The 23770-nt window shown below is 30.4% G+C and overlaps 1 protein-coding gene across 1 annotated transcript in view; it reads right to left on the bottom strand.

Moving 5' to 3' along the window:
- The window catches only part of LOC140443776 (D-beta-hydroxybutyrate dehydrogenase, mitochondrial), a 220077-nt gene extending 199062 nt beyond the window's left edge, over nucleotides 1-21015 (bottom strand). Inside the window, exon 1 of the mRNA XM_072535215.1 lies at nucleotides 20878-21015. The gene's annotated coding sequence lies outside the window, so the exon portion shown is untranslated. The remainder of the gene's footprint in view (nucleotides 1-20877) is intronic.
- Between the last annotated feature and the right edge of the window lie 2755 nt (nucleotides 21016-23770).

Here is a 23770-nt window from a genome sequence, read left to right as displayed (position 1 = left end):
TTATTTTTCATGGTTTAAGGTTGGTAGTTAGGTCGTCTTCAAAGTTTATTTCTAGTTAATGATTTTTTTATCTGTTGTGTGATTGTTGGAGATATTCTAGAAACTCTGTGATAGTAACCACATCTTTAAACTCTGCTGATGAGCTTTGAATATCAATATTTTCATCATGATCTAATCGGTTTTATCTCTAAAACATTCTTTAGAGTCGCTATTATCGAAGTCAATATTACTGTTGCAAAAATTTGCTGCTAACTCGTCTAAGTTACTCTACAACAAAGCTCTTTTACCAGGCCGAATGACCCTGTAAAACACTCAATGTATCAGATCTAATACAACCATAAAAAGAGGCGAATTTTGAAGAAATTACTTGTAAAAATATAAATAAGCTCGATCTATATTAATATTACTTACCTTCTAAACAAAGCACATACAGCCAAAATTAAAGAATAACAAAAAGCAAATAAAAACCAACCAAAATCTGAAGAGCTATCACACGTGCTCTATGCGAATAGGCACTTGCCAGACGACTAAGAAAGTTCATGCGCGAACTAAAACGATTGCGGGATATGCAACCTTATAGCCGCATACACACATGCCAGTAAATTGGGAAAGTAGCTGGCATGCCAGTTGCTGGCATAGACTAGTAACTGGCAACCACAAAACACATTTGCTAGTAATTGACATGCCAGTAGATCGCTTGCCTATACTGGCAAGGTGAAGAAGCAGCGTAGATTTTTACACATGCCAATGCTAGTAAACAATCGAGTGGTTTTCATCAGGATCTAAAGTACTTGTTTTGTAATTAAATTAAATTAAATTGGATTGGTAGGCGAGGAAATCTTGGAGCAATTTATTTTGTCCTTTATCTCCTTTATAGTAACACGTTCAACGATTTCCTCTTTAATTTTTGTATAAGCAATATCACAAGCTAATTTATTTTTATATAAAGATTATTTAGATTTCAAAAGACACTCCAATTCTCCATACATAGCCAATCAATTTGGTGGTTTTTTCATCACAAAAACGAAACATTTTTTACATTAACAAGTTTAAAAATAAAACAATTAATTTTTATCACCAACACAACAAATATAACAATTATCTGCTAGCTACTGGCATACCCGTAGGTAGCAGATAAGCCGGGTACACACATGCCAGTAAATTGGGAGAGCAGCTGGCATGCCAGTTGCTTTCATATTACTGGCATGTAACTGGCAAGCACAAAACAAATTTGCTAGTAATTGGTATGCCAGTAGCTCGCTTGCCTATACTGGCAAAGCTAAAAAGCAGGGTAGATTTTTACACATGCCAGTGCTAGTACACAATCGAGTGGTTTTCATCTGAAACTAAACTACTTGTTGTGTAATTAAAAGTTTTTAAGTTTCCAACAAAAAAACGGGGATCCATGGAAGGTATTCGGAATGAATTAAACAAGCAAATATTGCTGATGACCACGGATATTGTTAGAAATTTAATAATGAATCATGCAGATAATATGTAGGGTAAAAAATGTACAGGTCTATTTGGGAAAGATTAATGACAAATATGAAAAAGAACAGGGAAAACGTGTAGTACCAGATTTAGTATCTTGCCTTGGTCGGGGATACAGTATTACTACCGATAATTTTTTTTGCAAGTAAATAACTAGCTGATGAATTGGCCAAACGCAGTCTAATTTTGTGTGGCACACACAGATCAAATAAGAGAAATATTAAACAATAAAGACAGGCCAGAATGGTCTATGATTTTTGCTTTTACCAAAACTATTACTCTGGTCTCTTATGTGCCCAAAAACGAAAAAACAGTCATAATGTTAAGTTCTGAACATTAAAATAATAAGGTAGAAAAAGAGGAAAATAATTTTAAATACGACATTATTGGACAGTATAATAAAACCAAAGGAGCTGTAGACACTATGGACAAGATGGTCAATGAATATTTCGTGAAAAGGAGCAAAAAAAGACGGCTTTTTATAATATTTCAAAACATTTTTTACATAGCTGCCTTAAATGCTTATACAATTTGGACCATAAAGCATTCAGACCTAAAGAAAAAATCTGATTACAGAAGAAATTTTTTATTGGAATTTGGGCTTCAACTGATAAAACCGAATACGATTGAGAGGCAGAAAAATAAAAATTAAACTGGTAGTACCTACAGAGCCAATGGAAAATCTAGTTTCTGGTCCATCTAATTCTATGTCTAGTAAACGTTGTATTATAATGCCACAGAAAAAATGATAAGAGGACGAGAAAACTTTATCAAAAGTGTACTAAATCAGTTTGTTTTGCCACAAAAGCAATTGTACGTATTCTTTGTAGGGATAATAATACGATATAATATAATATGATACGATATGATATAATTTAATATTATTTTTTAATACTTAAATAGAGTTTGATTACAATGAGTTTTTATTCATTTAACAGATCACTTCTAAAAGGTCATTAAAAATTACTTAAAATTTGCATGTGTTACACAATTTTGAATAGGGATACATTTTTTATCCCGGTCGGCTAAGGTGAAAGTTTAAGATCATCTGCTGGGAAAGGTTAAAAAACATGTAGCTTATATAAAAAAAAACAAATACCTGTGTACCTATGAAGTATGTACACCCAGTAGAAGCAGATTTGTAGCTCATAAAAAGTAGTTTTTTTTTTCGCAGTTTTCGAAAAAATCTCATTTAAATTTTTTAAATTGTTTTAGAAAAGCTATAATTTTTGTTTTTTTGAAGTTATACTTCCATACGCGCGCTCCACGTTGGAAATTTGTATGGGAGTAAATCAGTGAAACCATTACATATGTAAGGTAATGAGTAAGAGAGAGACAGAAGATATATTTTCTCTCTCTTCCTCTCTCGAATATAAAAATGTTCCTTTTGTATATATAATTTAATATTATATATATTATATAAAGATATATATATATATATACATATAATATTATACATATAATAAAATATTTATTAATATTATTATTTATGTGATACGTTTTGTATTATTTATTAAATGTTCATAATTATATTATATTCTTAATAATTATATTCTTTTGTATTTCAAAATAATAATCTCAATAAATCACTGTATGATCCAGAATTGTCAATTTTGAAATACATTTGTGTTCTGTCCTCGGTAGTGTAGTAGTCAGTATCCCCGCCCGTCACGCGGGAGACCGGGGTTCGATTCCCAGTCGGGGAGGACTTTTTTATTAATGTTATTACATTATTGTCATTTTTAAATACTTATGGATATTGCATTTTAATTTGTATTGTATTATTATATATGGAATTATGTTGCACTGTATTGTAGTGTATTTTTTTATGTATATTATTGTCATTTTTAAATACTTATGAATATTGCAGTTAAAATTTGTATTGTATTATTATATATTTTTTTTTGGCATAGACCTTTAGTCATTTAGCCAGACTCAACATGGTAGACAAAAGGTTGTCTGAGTTTACATTAAAATAAATATACAAAACAGTAAACAGGTAAACAGGGTCACGCTCTTCTCGCCTAGGGGCCCATCAAGACATTTTTTTTTACATACAACACTAGGCGGTAAGAAAGGAATTTAAACAATTGGGTTAGAGACAAAGGTTACGTTATTAACTAATGTATAATTATTTACATGGTTATTTTACTATCTTTTAAAAACATAACTAATAAATCATACACTGCTCTCGAGTCTAATGATAATAGGTACTGAAGGTTCCAAGGGGCTAATATATTGTGTTTAGGTAAATTATTTATTAATCTGGATGAAATTATATTAATATTAATAATAATATTAATACTAATCTTCTTCTTCCTATGCCGTCCCCATTAACGGAGGTTGGCGACCACATTTTTAAAAGCTTCTCTGTCTTTTGCAACGTGGAATAATTCGTCTACAGTCATGTTTATCCAGTCTCGAATATTTCGCAGCCATGACTTCCTCTTTCTACCTATTCCCTTTTTGCCATCGACTCTACCCTGCATGATGACCTGCAGAAGACTATATTTATTATTTCTTAGTATGTGTCCAAGGTATGCAGTCTTGCGTACTTTTATCGTTCTCAACAATTTTTTGTCTCGACCCATCCTTCTCAGCACTTCCCAGCACTTCCCAGCATTAATACTAATAATAATATAATATATTACTATTATTATATTAATAACAAAATAAACAATGAATTTTACTGCAGAGTATGTGTAAAAAAATTTTGCATTCAACTCCTTTCATACATATGAAAATAAAAATATACATTTTCATCAAAATATTGATTAAATCCTTCATTGTTAGTAAGTTGTTATTAATTATGTTTCCCTTTCTGCTATGTCTTACCTATAAAATTACATATGTAATAAATTTGACTCACAAATAAATTTGTAACGGCGAATGCGTGTATAGAAGTGTAACTTCCACCGGCAGTCCCACTGGACTGCCACACCCGTTTTTTTCTTTTTAATTACCTAGCATCAAAATTAAGCGATAAGATTAAGAGTTGCGTTCAAAATACAGTTGGTCCCTTTTTTGGTAAAAACATCGTAAAATCACCCACAATTAGCACTCTAAATGAAATTACTCGTTACCACTTTACTATTTACTTTATTTATATATTGTGCATATCATCTGTAAGTTTGAGCATGTTAAAGCGCTTATTTAAAAAAAAATTGGTATTAAAGTAAAAGAAAAATTTTTAAAATTTTGCTTTTCTAATATTTTGTTTTTTTTTCTCTGTAAGTCAAAAAGATATTGCTGTTCAAAGTTTGCATACACTTATGATTAGTGACTCGTTCAAGCCCTTTTAACTACAACGCTTTTACAAATAAGAATTTAAAAAATAATTTACATGATCTTATTGTCCTTAAAAAAACCCTGCAAAATCGTTTTTTTTTTAGTCTTTCATAGCTAACTTTTTAGTTAAAAGCTGACCAAGTTAAGATTTAAAAACCAATCACATATTTTAGGAGATATCACAACGCGTATACTGGAGCATTGTAACATACACATATTGTGCTATTAAGGCACAAAGGGTTGTTTTTTAAGTTAAAATAAAAAAATTCATAACATTTTAATTAAGAAAAATATTGTATTTCTAGTTTCAATGAAAAAAAAATACTACTATTCGAATTTCTTCGCAAGGAGGGTTTATATAAGGGTAGAAATTATGTGATAAAAAATCAAAACTGCAAAGACATCTGAAGTTAATGTCACTATATAATTAAATAATTCCAAATTGCTTGAATTTACAATTATTATAAGATTTTTTCCAATAAAAAAAAACCTAAAAAATAAAAAGGAGCCAACGGCATAAGTCCAATTTTGAAGTAGAGGGTAAGTATAACCTAAATCCAAATTTCCATGCAAATCAGTGGAGACGAGGTATTCAATGACATTGTTTTAAGTATAACTAATCTAGGGGGTGAGATTTAGGGGTTAAACTATGATAAAATTTTAAATTTTTTAATATTTATTGATTTAGTTACATTCATTCACTTCATTAAAAGATGATTTGAATCAATGACCCACTTTAATACACAATTATACGATTTTTTTTCTAATGGGGGTAGTTTTCACCACTAAAAAATAAAAAGCAACCAACGGCACACGACCAAAATATAAAGTAGACGGTGAGTAGAATTTAAATCCAGATTTTCATGCAATTCGGCGATGACACAGAAAATTACAGGGTATCTCTGTATTTCACAATCTTTCACTGACCTATAGGTTTGTATTATAAAATTTAAAGTATTCCAATTTTTACACCTACACTGTATTTTTTTAATATAGTTTTTATTTTAATATTCATGTAGTTCTGCTATAAATGTGCAAACAAATGAGGGTGCTTAAATTCCTTTTAAAATACGAGTATTTTTTAAAAGAATCTTTTAAGCTAACAACCGCTTTTTTAATTAACTTTACTAGTTTTTATAACATTTCGATTGTGTAACACGGTTCAGCAAAACATATTTTTTGTTGATAAACGTTGGAAGAAAGAAAGGGCTGAGAAAGGTAGGGCCGAAATACGTTAGACAGGGTAATAAAAACCAGAGTATTAGGGTAGATATTAACCAAGACAGAAAGGTTCAGTTGGACTTATTTAGCTAATACTACTGGATATGTTGGCAAATAAGATAATGTTAACATTGTTTATTTTTACACGTTAAAGATAATATTTTTTGTAAATTTTTGTGGTATGAGTAAATGGTTGTAAAAGCATTTTGCATAGTTACCTCTATATTACTTTGAAATTCCGTCTATAATAAAATTTACTACCGATTCAATTAATAGATTTATTTTAAACTGAATTTGAAAAATATCAAATGAATACATAATAATTGGACTAACTCCAAAGCTAAAAGTTATTTTGGATCTTAAAAATAAGTTTCATCGATCTACCCACTGGTTTTGAAATTATAAAGATGTTGAACAGCAACTAGTTTTTACATTGTTTGGAATGACATGTATTTAAGCACTCTTTATCCATTAGAAAAATAAAGAGTATAAATAGAATATACTAATAAGTTCCAGTTTATTCTTTTCCCTTTTAAGCTTTGCCAGGTTATACATTTCGATCTTAATCTTTTATAAACAATTCAAATTTTTGGCTTAATTGAGATGTGTCACTTTCCGCGTCCGATGCCTCACTGCCAAGATAATTATGGATTGTTTTCCTTATTGACGTGAATTTACGTTTTATGGATCTTTCCTTTAAACGAAGGTAAACTTGACTGAGCATATGGGACAAAGCTGATAGGTCTGTAGTATATTCCTGAATTGTGGTTATAGGATCTGTTGATCCCGTGATATTCATTAGGAGCATGTTGTTGATCAAAGTTTAGAGGGATAGGTAGAGGGTGATTTTCTATAAAGTTTTTAGCAGGGTCAAGTAAGAGAGAAAATGAGCATTCAGAAGTGCTTGCCGAACTAATTTTAGCTTTTTTACATTTTGCTTGGACTTTAGGTGGTGGAAAAATTTTACATTCTTTTGAAGATGGATCTGCTTCATGTGAAATAATTTCATCAAAGTTACTTTTTGTTTGATTAATTATGTGACTGTCCTTATTTGATGCATCTACTTTGTTCGGTATCTAAGGGATATTAGAAATGGACATTTGTTCACATTAAGAAGAATTTGTTGGGGAATATATTTGTTGCGTTGGATACCGATGCTTCATTGTTTTGGTTGGGGTTTAGTTAAGTTAGTGGTTCCGAGCAATGTGAAGCAATGTAACCTGGCTTCTTGCATCTAAAGCAAACTAAACTGTCTTGAGAAATGAGTATTCTATATATCGTGTTGTCAAAACCAAGAATAAATGACTCGGTAGTGTTAGACTGTGAAGACTGATATAGATTTGTCTTCGAAAACTAAGGATTTGATTGTACTCAGGCATAGAAGCACTAATTTTGAGGAATGTCATGGGGGAGACAGGAACTATGCCGATTTTTTGTAACTCATTGATTAGCAAGTCATGCGGTATTGAAGGGCATACGCCGGAGAGCACAAGTCGTTCCGCTGGTATAATTATTCTTCTTGCTCTGACAATTTCACCTTGTATTTCTATTTGACAATGATTATTCATAAAATCATCCACTATTTGTTTATTGGATAAGATTCTCCTAGAAGGGAAGATTATACTTTTCGGTTGAATTATGTATATTTCCAAGTGAGAGAAGGTAGTCTTGAAGTTTGGTGTTTTCTAAGGCCCTAGAGATAATTGCTTGGGACTTTTTAAGGAAATTGTACTCTCGACGCTGCCAAAGAGTATGACTGTGATGCGTTTATTTGACTTTGATGGTCTTGTATTGGAGAACTGTTGTGTGATTCTGTGTTTGAATTCATTTCGATAAACGTTAAGTGAATTTGCTGACTTTAATGCTAATTTAACTGGATGTTAAAATGTAAAGAATTTGTACACTTACAGTTTATTTCAATATATCACTGAGATTCACGTCTTATAACTTATATTAAACTTTGTTAATGTTAAAAATATTCGGAGTCCACATTGAATACAACATTGTAGTTATCGATGCAGAACCTTCTTCTTAAAGTGCCTATCCGTTCCGGACGTTGGCGATCATCACGGCTATCTTCACTTTGCTTATTGCAGCGCGGAACAGTTCAGTGGTAGTCGTGTTATACCACTTTCGCAAATTTTGAAGCCAGGAAATGCGTCTTCTTCCCGGTCCTCTCTTACCATTTACTTTCCCTTGGAGAATCAGCTGGAGAAGGCCGTAACGTTCTTGATTTCTCATTACATGACCTAGATATTCCAACTTTTTAGTTTTGACGGTCATGAGAATTTCACATTCTTTCCCCATTCTACGCAGGACCTCCACATTAGTAACTCTGTCAACCCAGGATATACGTAAGATGCGCCTATAACACCACATTTCGAAAGCTTCGAGCCAATTCATAGATGCAACAGTCAGTGTCCATGCTTCCATTCCGTAGAGCAGAACTGTGAATATGTAGCAGTTCAATAGACGGCATTTTGTTTTTAATGATATGTCTCGACTGTTGAAAATAGTTCTCATTCTAACGAATGCTGCTTTTGCTTTTATTATTCGCTGTTTAATTTCTGTTGAGTGGTCCCATTGGCTATTTAAATTGGTGCCTAGATATGTATATTGCTCGACTCTTTCGATATTCTGTTGGTTGATTGTAAGTTGAGCGTTTAGTATTGGTTTTTTACTAATTGTCATAAATTTGGTTTTCTTTATGTTAAGAGCTAGTCCGTATCTGTTGCTGACTTCTGTTATGCGATTTGTTAATATCTGTAAGTCATTCAGATTATCGGCAAAAACTATAGTGTCATCTGCATATCTAATGTTATTCAACCATTCACCGTTTATTAGTATTCCTTTCGCACAACCGTCTAAAGCTTCCTTAAATACCCATTCAGAATAAATATTGAACAACAATGGAGACAAAATACAGCCCTGTCGTACTCCACGTTCTATTGCAATTTTATCAGTTAACTGGTCTTCTATTTTGATTTTGGCCGTTTGATTGTAGTAAATGTTTCTGATAATTCTAAGATCTTTGTTGTCAATTCCAATTTCTTGCATTAGAGTCATTAATTTGTCATGTTTTACTCTGTCAAATGCCTTCTGGTAATCTATAAAGCATACGTATATATCACAATTCACATCCCTGCATCTCTGAAATAGCACCTGTACAGCAAAAAGGGCCTCCCGTGTTCCCAGAGCATCACGAAATCCGAATTGTGTTCTTGTTAGGTGTTCCTCATATTTTGTATATATTCTTTTGTGGATGACCTTTAGAAATGTTTTAAGTAAATGGCTCATAAGGCTTATAATTCTATAGTCTTCGCACTTTCTCGCATTGGGTTTTTTTGGAAGATTTATAAAAGTTGACACTAACCACTCTTGGGGAACCACGCCCGTATCATATATACTGTTAAATATATTAAATATATTGATGCAGAACCGAACTTCCTTATTATTAAATTATTGTATGTTAAAGACGTCTATAATTTAAAATTATTTTCCATTACATACAGTCAGTCGGAACAACGGAATGAACCAAAGTTTGGTTTTTTTAAATAGAACACCCTGTATATCAAAGCATTTTTGAATGTGTTTTAAAAATATGAAGAGTTTGTATAAGGTTTTATAGATCTAAATTTAATAATTTATGAAAAATATTTACATTTTTATTTAGAAATATGCTAATATTTAAAGGGTTGTATATTAGGTCTTTAAGGTAATAAAACTGTAAATGATATGTCAAATTTTTTCTCATGTAGTGTTATTTTTAAATAATATAATATCCTTGACGTTTGTCCATGCAGTAAACAGTGTGATCCAATAGTTCTTTTAACTGATGTCTTATTACTCGAATATCACTTTTGATGTATCTTACTGTCGATGTGTCTAGGGTTTCTAGCATTCTTTTTGTTCTGTCTGTGCCGGGACATGTTTCTGTCGCGTATGTCATTATTGGTCTGATGACTATTAATTTGGTAAATTCTGCTTTTCATTTCTTTCCCTGTGATGATATTCTGTGTTTTAACAGCGTAGGCACAAAATTTCGGGCCAATACTTTTTAAATGCAATCATTTTTTTCAAATCATGAGAAAACTAACAAATATTTTTAACAAATTTAAACGCAGAATGAAAGATTACATTATTACCGTGGGCTAAAAGTACTTTAGAATAAAAAAAAGTTTTTTTGAATGAGATATTTGAAATTAAATATCACACTAAATTTTCTCTTTATTTTCACCCCTGTAACTTATTAAAATAAACATGTATTCTTTCATTATGCGTTTAAATTTTTCAAAAATACTTACATTTTTTAGGATTCGCAAAAATGAATGCATTTAAAAAGCATTGGCCCGAAATTTTGCGCCTACGCTAGTGAAATTTTGCCTAGTAAAATACTAAATTCTATAATTTGGATTGTATTTTGTATTTTATTTTGATTTTATATATATATATATATATATATATATATATATATATACATATAAATATATATAAATATATATATTGTTATGATGTATTATTTGTTTGAATGATGAGCAATGAGTATTTTTAATAATATAGGGTTTTTATCGCGGTTCTCAAAGAATTAGTTTGTAAGTACTTTTTTAAATTATCTTTATTATAACAATTATGAAACACACATATATATCTAACCTAGCCAATGTAAATTTAAAATAAACTATCTTTAAATTGATACTCTTATAAAACTAATTAAATTCTATAGACAATGTAAAATTTAAACAAACTATCTTCAAAATTGAAATTGTTATGACATTAACTAAATTATATTAACAAAATTTTGTACCTTTCTTTCACTGAATGCCTAAATGAACTGTTTTCCACTATATAGATTCTAATCACCACTGAATGTCTTCGTACTTCGGTTATCCTTGTTTTTGGTGAAATTACTTTTTCCAATTATCAGCTTCTACCAATTTAAGATATATTTTTCTTCACCAGCATTTATACACCACCAGCAAACACCATTTATATTTATTCTTCTTTTCAATATACCAATATCCAATTATTATAAGTTGATTTATACTAATCTCCAATCATAATATAATTTTAATTCCTTCCAATGTCCATCCAATATTCTTCTAATATACTTTTATAATCTTCAATAATTATTTGTGTATAATTATAAATGTGCATTAAATATATGCATAATTTTTAATCTTCATTTAACTCACTATATTAAACAATTGGACTATCTCCAACTAACTTTCATATTTCTTATTAAACTGCTTGACTGACTTACTAAAACTGTCAACAATTGACTTCACTAACTAATCTACTAACTTTCATAATAAACTGCTTGACTTCTGACTAAAAACTTCCATCTTGAATCCAAATCACGGGTATTTATATCTTTTTTGGATATTCCAGAACCATCTGGTAAGAAATCATGTTCTATTTAGTTCTATTAAATACTTGTCTGAATTTTCTGGAACAAACCATTTCGCAAACATGGCCATCTCCGGAGATCCAGAGAATTCCATTCTTTTCTATTAATAATTTTGTTTACATTTAGGCTTTTCAGATCAGAATATATAATTAAATTAGTAACTTAACATTCTAATTTAATAAAATACACATTTCAAACAATATATTATTATAACCCCACTTTATATTCCTAAAAATTTCCTAAAATGTCACTGGGAGACAGAGTTTGTATAGTTGGTTGCCTAGTCACATGGCTCACTCAAACATATCTACCACATTACAATTACTAAAATACAACTTTTTACAATTATTATATGCTAATTTATTAAAAATGCCCTCACATAAATATATTTTTATTAAATTCTCTAGTATATAACTTCTTAAAATAATCAAATACTTTTTTATATCTAATATTATGTAGTATATAACTTATAAATTATTTTCTATAAACCCCAATCGTCACAATATATATATATATATATATATATATATATATATATATATATATATATATATATATATAGATATATATATATATATATATATATATATATATATATATATATATATATATATATATACATATATATGTTTTGTGTTGGAGTCAATAAAAGGGCTATTGGTTAACTAATTATTATCTCGAGCTTTCAATTGTGTTTACAATTATTATCAAGAGCTGCTAAAAAAGACAAAATATCTTACAAAGTTGAACTAGAAAGAAAAAAATTTTTTGTTAACTCACCAAATAAAATTAGTTTGGTTTTTTCTTACTCTTCTATTAACTGAACTATTCTAAACTGTTTTCTTGTGACACGTTAAATATTATATTTGTATGGTATTGTCACAATTGATTGTAATGAAAATTACAATTTTTTAATATTTCACGTTTTGACTTTTACTTCGGAAATCGTTTTCAAAATAAATTATTTAAAAAAATTTGCAAAATTTTAAAGTTGTTGCAGATAATCCATTACGTGGGCTCGATCTTGCAGGAAATAACCTACTTTTAGTTAAAAAACAACCAAGGGTGGTATTTGTACCCTTGGGATATAAAATGCTGACTGATTTGTGTGTTTTTTTGTATTTTTTGTTTTTGTACTATGTATTTATGTAGATTAGCTATTTGTGTATTGTGTGTTGCATATATGTTTTGTATAATTATAGATGATACATCTTCGTCTTTCTATTAATCCGCTATTGCTAGTATATTCTTGCTATTAAATTCTTCTTTTATTATTGGCAACTAAAGCCTCCTACATTCTGCTGATGAGTTTGCTACATATTTTTCTTTGATAAGTAGGATTAGAGCTGTTTCCTCGACTCTACTCCTTTTCGTTTCTGTTTCTTTCTTGGTTGTTGATTCATCTTTACATTGTACTCTGAGATCTTTACATTGTACTTGCATATCTGAGATTTGTCGAAGTCTTTGTTTTTTATGTATGTTTAGTTCTCATTTATCCAGCCATTAAGTGGTCTCACATATGAATTACTAATTATTTTATACATGAATGCACTTATAGTTTTATGCTGTTTTATTTTGCATGTGTTAGTAGTTTATAATTGTTAGTTTATAGGAACTTAAAGTCTGTCAAACTGTAACTAACGTCACAAAAACAATAATTGCTAAATTTACAAGAGTTAAACAGGGGTTAGTGAACCGAGTATACATACTATTTTGATTTTATTACCATTCTGTCGCTTGGTACTTTGTATATTATTAATAAAAGTACTAAATAAACTGTTACTTCAGTTTATTCAGTGGTTATTTCTAGTTTACGTTTATTGTCATAAAATTCTATAAAATATTAGAAAAAAATAAAAAAAACAGGTGGGTTTTACTTGGTTCATTTTTATATTTATCTTGATTTTATTCAATTATTTTTAAATTTTTTTAAAGTGCATCAATGCCATACTTAACTCTCTTAAATGAATTGAACATAATATCAGTCATATAATAACCACCCCTTCTTCTCTTCTTCTTAAATACATGGCAAAAAGAAAATTGTTCTATTTCTTAGAGGATTCCTTGATGAAAACTTATATATCCTAATGTATTCATACTGATTTCGCCAATGGATGTAAGACAAAAAAAACTTAGCATCAGACTTTTAGGTAGATTGTACGAGAAAAAGTCAAGTTTATTATCGAAAATACACCAGCTGTTCTTAGCAGACTTAACAGAAAAATATTGGATAAAAAAGAAAACTCTAAATGTAGTAGATTTCTATTCAAAAATGACAATATATGACAAACAACTATAAAAATATGACATAAACCCAAATTACAATATTGACTCTGGAACAAGTTCAGGTATACTTCTTAAGAGACTACAGCAATTTACCTTTATCTTTAAAAAAATTAATGTTTATATCTGACAGTTCACAATTGATCAAAGATTGTTATATGCTATATACTCGTACAGATGCATCCAAAAGTATCGAAGGTGTGGGATGTGCATACTAGGATAACAATAATAAAAACAGTAAAATGTTTAAACTCAATTCCATCATGAGTATATACACAGCTGAATTAATAGCGATAGTGGAAGCACTACATTGAATTATATATATTAAATAAAATTAAAGAACTTCAGCAACAAGGCAAAACGGTTAAGTTGGCATGGATTAAAGCCACTGTGGAATAACTGGAAATGAAATAGTAGATGAATTGGCAAAAAAACGCGGTGATACAAGGAGTATTAACTTATTATCTTTGTACGTCTAGACATATAGAATCAGACATTTTCAAAGAGCTTAAGAAAAAATGGAAAGAAAGGTATATTCACGATAATATAAATACAGGAAACCATTACAGAGTAATCAGAAACCATATTACGGATAAATCTTGGTTTTCTAAAATGGGTTCGACAAAGGATATGACAATAACTATATGCAGAATGAGATTTAACCACTGTCTTACACCATCATATATGTTTAAAATGAATCTAGCTGATAGTCCACTATGTACCGGGTGGTCCAATAAGTTGATCTCTTGGCTATATATCAGAAACTATTCATGTTATATATATTAAAGTTTCTAGGTTAACCGCTAGGGGTCGTAACCTGTGAAGAAAACTTTGAAAACCAGTTTTTTGGGAAGTATGCCTAATTATATTAAGTGTTAAATAAGTAATCTAGAAGGAGGCCTAAATTCTGCACAAAGTTGTTTAAGTACATTTTTTTAATTTTTTCAAATAAAGGGTGGGGGAGAGTAGGAAAGTATTTGTGGATAAATACCTATAACTTTGGTTTGTACTTACTGATTTTAACGAAATTAGTGTCATTAGAAAGAGTGTGGATAAATTAATTTACCACTACTATAAAGTAATTGAATTACGTTTTAATTGTCATAGGTAGAGGGTACTTTCGAATAGAAAAAATTTAAATTTGTTTTTCTTCAAAATATTTAATGTAAACACCTATTTTTTGTAAATTAGGATGGAACTGGATTAAATTCGTAACAAAATGGCGCAAACCGCATGTTAATAGCTTTTTTTAAAGTCCAGATATGAATAAAAACGCATAAACATAAGTAAGTATAATATTGACTCACCCTGTATTCTAAATTAAATTAAAAAATAAGTCAGTAGGTACTTTCAAATTTTTTTATAGCAAAAGAATCTTAATGTTGATACCTATTTTGACCATTGTTAGTTCATATGATTAAAAATATTTTTTTCGAAACTAAGTAGGCTACGACAATGAATTTGAAAGGGAGTTCATATTGCTTATTTATTGATAGCAGTCAAAACATTCTTAAGAAGTGTTCGAAATTGAATTGAAGATTGCACTTTTTTCAATAGATATTAATATTGGTAATATAAGTAATTAATTATCAGTACTAATATTTCGTGATGAGTATATCAAATGCAGAATTGTATGATATGATTCGAGCTTATTTCGTACACGTATATATTCTGTAAGATATCCTGACAGGAGACATCATGGCAAAAAAGTATTTGAAAGAAAGGCAAGAAGATTAAGAGAAACTGGTAGTTTTCATTGTCCTTGTTTTAAATGACGTAGTAGAGGTATGACCGAAGATAATTCAATAATTAATGTTCTTGCTTTAATTCAACAGAATCCACATATAAGTAGTCGGCAAATCTCTATAGAATTAAACATACCCAAAAGGATTTTAAAACATCACAGGTTGGTTTTTCATATTATAAAGTGAACATTTAGGTCAGAAACTTGGAATTTCCTTTAAACTTTAGATTAAACTGTTATTTTAATATTCCGATAAAAACGGCAACACGGCGCTTTTATCTTTTTATCCGTTTCTTAAAAATACTTATGAACGATTTATCTTGTGAAACAATTGTGGATTTTCTAAAATTTTTTGAGTTTTAGTAAATATAGTGGTTTCTTTTTCACCAGTATTTGTTGTTCTGTTTTTTAGACTGCATCCTTATCATGTAGTTCTCGACCAAGCTTTACATGAGAGAGATTTTGATGCAGAGCTAGATTACTGCAATTGGATGTTAGGTCTGCTTAAAGAACAACCGCATATTATGTCAAAGATTTTTTGGACAGACGAGGCTACGTTTAATAGTGCGGGTGGTGTTAATCTGCGTAATATGCATTATTGGGCTGAAGAAAATCTGCACTGGATACATGAGATACAGGTTCAAGGTAGATGGAGTCTTAATGTTTGGTGTGGTATAGTTGATGAACATATCGTAGGTCCATATTTCTTTGATAGAAGTTTAAATGACGAAACATGTTTGGATTTTCTGGAAAATCAGTTGCCTGTTTTATTGGAAGATATTTCCTCACAAACAAAAAGAGATATGATATTACAACATGACGGGTGTCCTGCTCACTTTTCCAGACGAGTTTAAAATTATTTGTATGCAAGTTATTAAAATAAATGGATTGGAAGACCTACATATCGTAGGTCCATATTTCTTTGATAGAAGTTTAAATGACGAAACATGTTTGGATTTTCTGGAAAATCAGTTGCTTGTTTTATTGGAAGATATTTCCTCACAAACAAAAAGAGATATGAATTTACAACATGACGGGTGTCCTGCTCACTTTTCCAGACGAGTTTAAAATTATTTGTATGCAAGTTATCCAAATAAATGGATTGGAAGAGGAAGTATATTTTCACGGCCAGCTAGATCTCTAGACTTAACATGTCTGGACTTTTATCTGTGGGCAAGATTGAAGGACTTAGTGTACCAAACTCGACCAACCACGCGAGACGACTATGAAACAGCGCATTATAAACGCAATAAATAGTATATCAACAGCTGAGATTGAAGCAGATGTTATGCCTACGCGCGAAAGATTACATCTTCGTGTGGACAACGATGAAAAACAATTTGAACATTTAATTGGACATTAAGTTTTAATGATCGAGATATTTGTATGACCTTTCACATATTTAATTTTAAGTTACATATAATAAAGGGTGAGTCAATACTATGCGTTTTTATTCATATCTCGAGTTCGACAAAAGCTATCAACATGCGGTTTGCGTCATTTTGTTACGAATTTAATATAATTTCATTATAATTTACAATAAATAAGTGTTTCTAATAAACATTTTGAAAAAAAAAACAAATTTTAATTTTTTCTATTCGAAAGTACCCTCTGCCCATGACAATTAAAACTAAATGCAATTTTTTTATAGCAGATATAAATTAAATCATTCACACTCTTTCTAATGACATTAATTTCGTTAAAATCAGTTGATCCAAACCAAAGTTATAGGTATTTATCCTCAAATACTTTCCCACTCTCCCCCACCCTTTATTTGATAAAACAAAAAAGAAGTACTTGAACAACCTTGTGCGGAATTTAGGCCTCTTTCTAGTTTACTTATTTAACACTTGGTATAATTGGGTATATTTAACAAAAAACTGGTTTTCAAATTTTTCTTCACAGGTTACGCCCCCTTGTGGTTAACCCAGAATCTTGAAAGATATTTCCAGCGATTTCTCTTGGCCACTTTTACTAAGGAATTTTTCTCCTAAAGTTATAACATGAATAGTTTCTGATATATAGCCGAATGATCGGCTTATTGGACCACCCTGTACTTGTGGTCAGATGGGTAACATACAACATAAAATTTTGGACTGTTCTCTTATATCCAAAAAGGTTAATAACTTTTTAAATTCGCTTTATTCTTTGACCGATGTCCACTTTCTCAATAATCTAAATTAATTATTAACATTAGAAAACAATGAGTTTTTATATAGATTATTGTATAAACATGTTTTAGATATTAAACTTAAAATGTGATTCTAAATATAGAGTAAGTATTTCTTTGTAATTTGTTAGAATATAAGAAATATTAAAAAAAAATAATAAAAAAAGAAAATAAAAAAATAAATGAAAGCAAATAAAATAAAAAAATATTTAAAAAATAAATAATATTAAAAAAAAATAAAACAAATAAACAAAAATAAAAAAAAAAGAGAAAAAATGAGGAACTTGGACAGACCGCAGTAAAATAGCTATTGAATTAAGTAGATATCTGCAGAAGAATTTGCTGTGGAACTCTGAGGACATCATCACCTATTTTATATATAAATAACTAAAAAGCACCTAATAGAAAAAAAACTAGAAACAAATTACCAAAAAAAGTCTATATATTAGAGATCAATACTAGTAATAGATTTAGAATGAGATTGTATACGAAACAATGACTAATGAAAAAATGAGTAAAAATTGTAAGATTATCGAATGGATTTAGTGTCCGCAGTCATATAAATACAAACAAACAACAACACACTGATTTCATTCTAACAGTTCAAATCTCGTAGTGACATGTAACACATAACCAAATGTAATTAAATCCAATCAATTCAAAACATTAAATCAAATCAAATGGCTTTCTAAACAAATATGTTATAGACTAAATTTCTACAAAATTTTCCGGTACGTGTTGTTTCTAAGATATAACGTGTTCTTATAATTTAAATGTTCCCCAAAAAAAGTAAGTGAGAGCAATGTACTTTTAGTGCCATTTGCGAGCTAATTGAATAGCTTGTAATTATAGCTGTTAAATAGTATTCTAATAATAAAATAGAAAAACGTCAAAAAACTGTCAAAGTGTTTAGACGCATTTCAAAGTTTCTCTTAAAAATTTAAATATTTAAACGATTATTTCTTCAGTTCTGAACATGTAAATAGTGAATTATATTAAAATCAAAATCATCTTCGAGTCTAATCTAAAATAGCTCGCAAAGAAGTTAATTTTATAGTGGTTTAATAACTTAAGAAAAGTAATTAAGTATAAAAGTGAAAGTGATTTGTATACTGAATATTGGAATCGTGAGTAGATAAAATATACTTTTTTCATCTATTTGTATTTATATATTTAAGTAAACAACTGCAATCAGTTATAAGTATTATCCAATTTACATGAACTGGTATCACAACGAAAGCTGTAAAACAGTACCGGTTTTAGTCGGATTTTAAAATCCATTTAAAAGATGTCATCTTCCAATCAGCTACCACAAAATGCATCATACTCAAAAGCAGTTAGTCAACCACGTAGTATATTAATCCCAAGCAGAGATCAAGCTATTTTGTTTAACACTCTAGAGAATTGTACAAGTAATGACTATCTTGAAGGATTGAGTCAGCATATAGAACCGAAAAATATAATTTTCGCATCCCGTATATCAAACGGTAGAATATGCATATATCTATCATCCAAAAACCTAGTAGATAAATTCATAGCAGAAACAAAGAAAATAATAGTAAATGGAAATATACTAGAAGCGAGAAGATTAATAACTCCATCAGTCCGCTTAATTTTGTCCAATGTATGTCCAAGCATACCTTCTAACATAATAATCGACGAATTAATAAAACTAGGTTTAAATCCTCTCTCAGACATATCATATCTACGGATAGGAGCAACCAATCCTGCCTTTAGTCATATTCTAAGCTTCCGAAGACAAATTTTCGTTTCACCTTCTCCAGACAACTTTGTACTACCTGAATCTTTTGTTATCGAGTTGAAACAAACATCATACCGCATATTTATAGCCCAAAACGAAAATTGTTTTAAATGCAAATTAACTGGACACCAGGCAGCTAATTGTCCAAATATTTCACCTTCTAACCATCCTCAAAATGATAGTGCAATGCAAACAGAAATAAGACAAAATTTATCAATAAATCATACTCAACAAGATAATCTACAAAATACTCCCGCAATCTCAAATACCACTCCCTCCACACTTACTACGTCTTCTCAAACCACATCACAAAGAGTAGCAATCCCAAATTTATCAATAAACCAAACCCAACAGTGCTCACTACAAAATACATCTATACATTTGACCACTTCTTCAGTTAACACTACAATCGCAACACCTACATCGTCTGAGTCATCCTCTAATACCCAAAAACATAAATCAACCTTACCCGAAACACGTCAACACTTACCTCCAAATAAAAATACACATTTGAATTCTTACGAACCACAAGTAACTTCGAACAAAGCAACCGAAAAAAGAACCCTAGAAGATGCAATCACGCCACCCTCCGAAGAAAACTTTGAAAAACCTAAGCTTCAATTAAAGAAAAAAACCAAAACTGATGACAAAAACTTAAGAAATGATATACTAAATCTCCAAACATTATTGGAACCAGTTAGAGAATATGTAGAAAGGGAAAAGCAATTGTTAAGCTTCGATCAAGTAGTGGATCTATTCGAAAATATACAAGGATCAAAAGACATAATCAGCGTAACAAAATTGTATTTAGAAGACTCTTATGTACTTATAAAGTTTCTAACGGAATTACATTCATACTACATCGACAAAAGAATGAAAACCATAAGCACCAAATTAATACGAAAACTTGGCAAACACATAGGTTTACTCTCTACAGTGAAAACTTCATTATCGGAAGAAGATTCCGACTCATCGGTAAATAATTCCTCTAAAGAATAATAATATCACTGTTGACTTCATGTCTGTTCCATCACAAGTCTTACGAAAAAACATGAATATTAAAAAACACAATAAGTTATCTTAAAGACTCAGAACTGTATCAATTATTGTAATTTTTTCTACCTTTACCTGTATTATATTTTTTAGGTCGCTTTTAGGTAGCGTAAATAAATATATAATAATAAAATAATATTAAAAATATTTAACATATTATTTTTGGACGTTTTTTGACGTTAGGCGTTAAATGACCCACACGATGTTAATATGTCATAATTTTTATTATTCTAAAATTAATATCTTGCATATGTAACATATTATAATATTGGCTTGTATTATAATTTAAATTCTCGAAAATAAAAAGTTTCCCTGTGTTATTTTGTGATTACCATATCTATTTACACAAGCTCTTTGGATCTAAGCAAAACTATAAAAATCTGCATATAAATTCACATTATTGCTATTTGAAAAAGCAAAAGCATCACCATAATAATCAAAATCTAATTAATACATACTGCAGTTGTTACTATATCCAGGTCTAAAAAAATTTGAAGCCGACTTATTCGAATGCGAAAACCCGGGCGACTGTGTCAAACAACGATTTTGCGGTTCCCAGTCTATTTTAAAACTCCAAGTTATGCCGTGAGTTTATAAAATATGTCTCCTACTTATACTATTTAAAATTAACCCATTAACGCCGAGAAAAAAAAATTTCTTAAAATTTTAGAAATTTACAATAATAATGACTAAAATAAGACCCTACAACATACTTTTGACCATATTTTTTTATTAGGAACAACAAGATGCTTCAAAATAGCTGTTCCCATATGGGCTCGTTAGGCGCAACCTATATTATACACAAAAAAAAATTATTTTTATAAAAATTAACTATTGATTATGAAACATTCGAAAACAATCTATACAAAGTCCAATATTGCATTTGCAGCACATTGTTCGTCCCCTACTATTGCAATTGTCACCCCCACATCTTCGCCTTTTACCTTCGGGGACTGTAATAATGTAATGATGCATTCCAGCATATCTAATATCATTGCTAACTCGAAAATCACTCGCTGCTGCTTTCGGTGCTCGTCCAGTAGCTTTCGGTTGTACCCTGTATCTTGTTAAATACGTCTGAAATAAAGAAAAGAAACACAAGAGTACTACTGAATAGCTTCCTTCTACCTGTTTATTTACCTGGTAAATACTTCGTCTAAAATCTAGTTGACTAATTTTTCGGCCACTTTTTCTGTACAAAATCCATGCATTCTGTAATGCAGCATCAATTAGATAAGTAAATATGGGCCAGTACCATTTCTTTGATCTAATACCAATGCGATAACTACAATCAGATAAAAAATTATATTCTAAAGGCAGACAAAGAGACAAACTTACCAAGATATGTTGTTGTCCATTTGGTCAGTTTCACCCATATTTTTATTGTATTCCGCTATAAGATTAGGCCTTGGTATGGGAAGTATTTTCTTTTCTTTTCTGTTAAACCTGTCTACTGCCTTCACTGGCTCAATACCATAACTCGTACTAGCAAGGGTGACAACATTATTGTCCATCCATCTAACATACACTATTCCCGTTTCCCTGTCTAAAATGTATGAAAAGTATCCTCTTCTTTGTTTTTCAACCTCCTTTTTTTGAAGGAAGAGGGCAGTCCTTTGGCAAGCGGTTTTCCCTTATAGTGCCGGTTCCAGTATAACCATTAGCTTTTAGAGTACATAATAAATTTGGATTTGTAAACAAGTTATCGAAAAAAAAATTGTACGGAAAGTTTCCTTTTTCCTTTAGTTCCTCAATCATTTGCAGTAGAGGAGCCGTTGGTTTTCCAAAAATTGATTCACAATTAGAATTTGATCTGGGATTTTTTCCTTGGTATACTTCAAAATTCACCAAGTAACCATTCAGAGTATTCAACGACCAAACTTTGTATCCAAATCTTACTGGTTTGCCACGGATGAATTGTTTACATCCATGGCGACCAAAATACCGAATCATCGATTCATCGTAGGAAAGATTTGGTTCAGGTATAAAGTGTTTAAGAAAACTTGATTTTAAGTGGTCTGTAATTAGCCGAAGCTTGTACATTTTATCAGAGGTGTTTACATTGTTATTATCAGCAAAATGAATAAATCTGCATATTTGCAAGAATCTATCACGGCGCATGGCTTCTGATATCATAATATTTTTAATATCATCTGAGTTTTCCCAATAACTTCTTTTCGATGGCAAAACATTAATTCCACTGAGGATCAGAATACCAATAAACACTTTTAATTCTTCTATGGTCAGATTAGGATTAGGACAATTTTGAAATAAAGCATAGTTTACCGTTTCATGTAAAATTATTTGAAGCAAATCGTCGGAGAAAAAACATTCAAATATCTCTAAACAGCTCAACGATTGGTATTTAGAGTAGTCCCCTGGTGGAAATGTACGACTACCGGTTTGCAAATCTCCTTCAACAAAATTGGTGACTGCTGGTTTGATGGCTATATTCAGTGAATAACTGTCCTTATTTGGAACATGTACATGAGTTGATGCAGATAAAATATCAATATTATCAAGGTTGAGTCCCAGTCTGTCTTTGTTCGCAAATACAATCTCAGCTGGAGCACTCAGTTGTCCTGCCGAAAAATTGTCTGCTAAACCACTCTCATCTTCATCTGCAGAGTCTTCATCAGTTAAGATGTTACTATCAGGAGGCTCAATATATATATCTACGGCATTTCCTTCATCATAAGCTATATCTAGAGCTTCTTGAAGCGAAATTCCCCTAAAATAAAACACATTATTCTTAAATGGCATTAACGCCTAACGAGCTCATATGGGCACACCTATGTTTAGAGGCAAATTTTATAGCCATAATAATTTAGACAAAAACAGTTTTTACATACTAACATTCCTTCACATGTTATTGATAATATACGTATAAATGCAATTAGCTAGATAATATTTTCAGAGTTAAATAATACTTACACAAATTTGATGTCCATATTTTTCACGAATATTACTATCACATGTATTCAAATATCCAAAACAAACGAAACCTTTTACCACTGGTTCGCACAAAGTCTCCTAGGTATGTATCGACATGTACTAAACTTGTCTGACCACTCAAACCGCTTCGGAGTCCCCACTACAAAAAATTCCTCACGTTTTAAAAACCTCCTTCTAACGAGCCCATATGGTACCGTTAGGCGCTAATGGGTTAAACCTAAAGATTCGTCGAGAGGTCGAAATATTGAGGAAACACCTTTTATTTCTGGCAAGCCGGTTTGTTTTAATTTAGGTTATGTGCACTAACAAATTTATTGTTTTTGCATTTTGTTTTTAAAAAAAATTGTGTTGAAAGTGGAAAAATATTAAAATATTAAATATTGTTTAAAAATTTAT

The sequence above is a fragment of the Diabrotica undecimpunctata genome, chromosome 6 (assembly GCF_040954645.1).
Source record: "Diabrotica undecimpunctata isolate CICGRU chromosome 6, icDiaUnde3, whole genome shotgun sequence".
Taxonomy (NCBI): domain Eukaryota; kingdom Metazoa; phylum Arthropoda; class Insecta; order Coleoptera; family Chrysomelidae; genus Diabrotica; species Diabrotica undecimpunctata.
The sequence above is the reverse complement of the archived record's forward strand: the minus strand, read 5'-3'. Positions and strand labels throughout refer to the sequence as shown.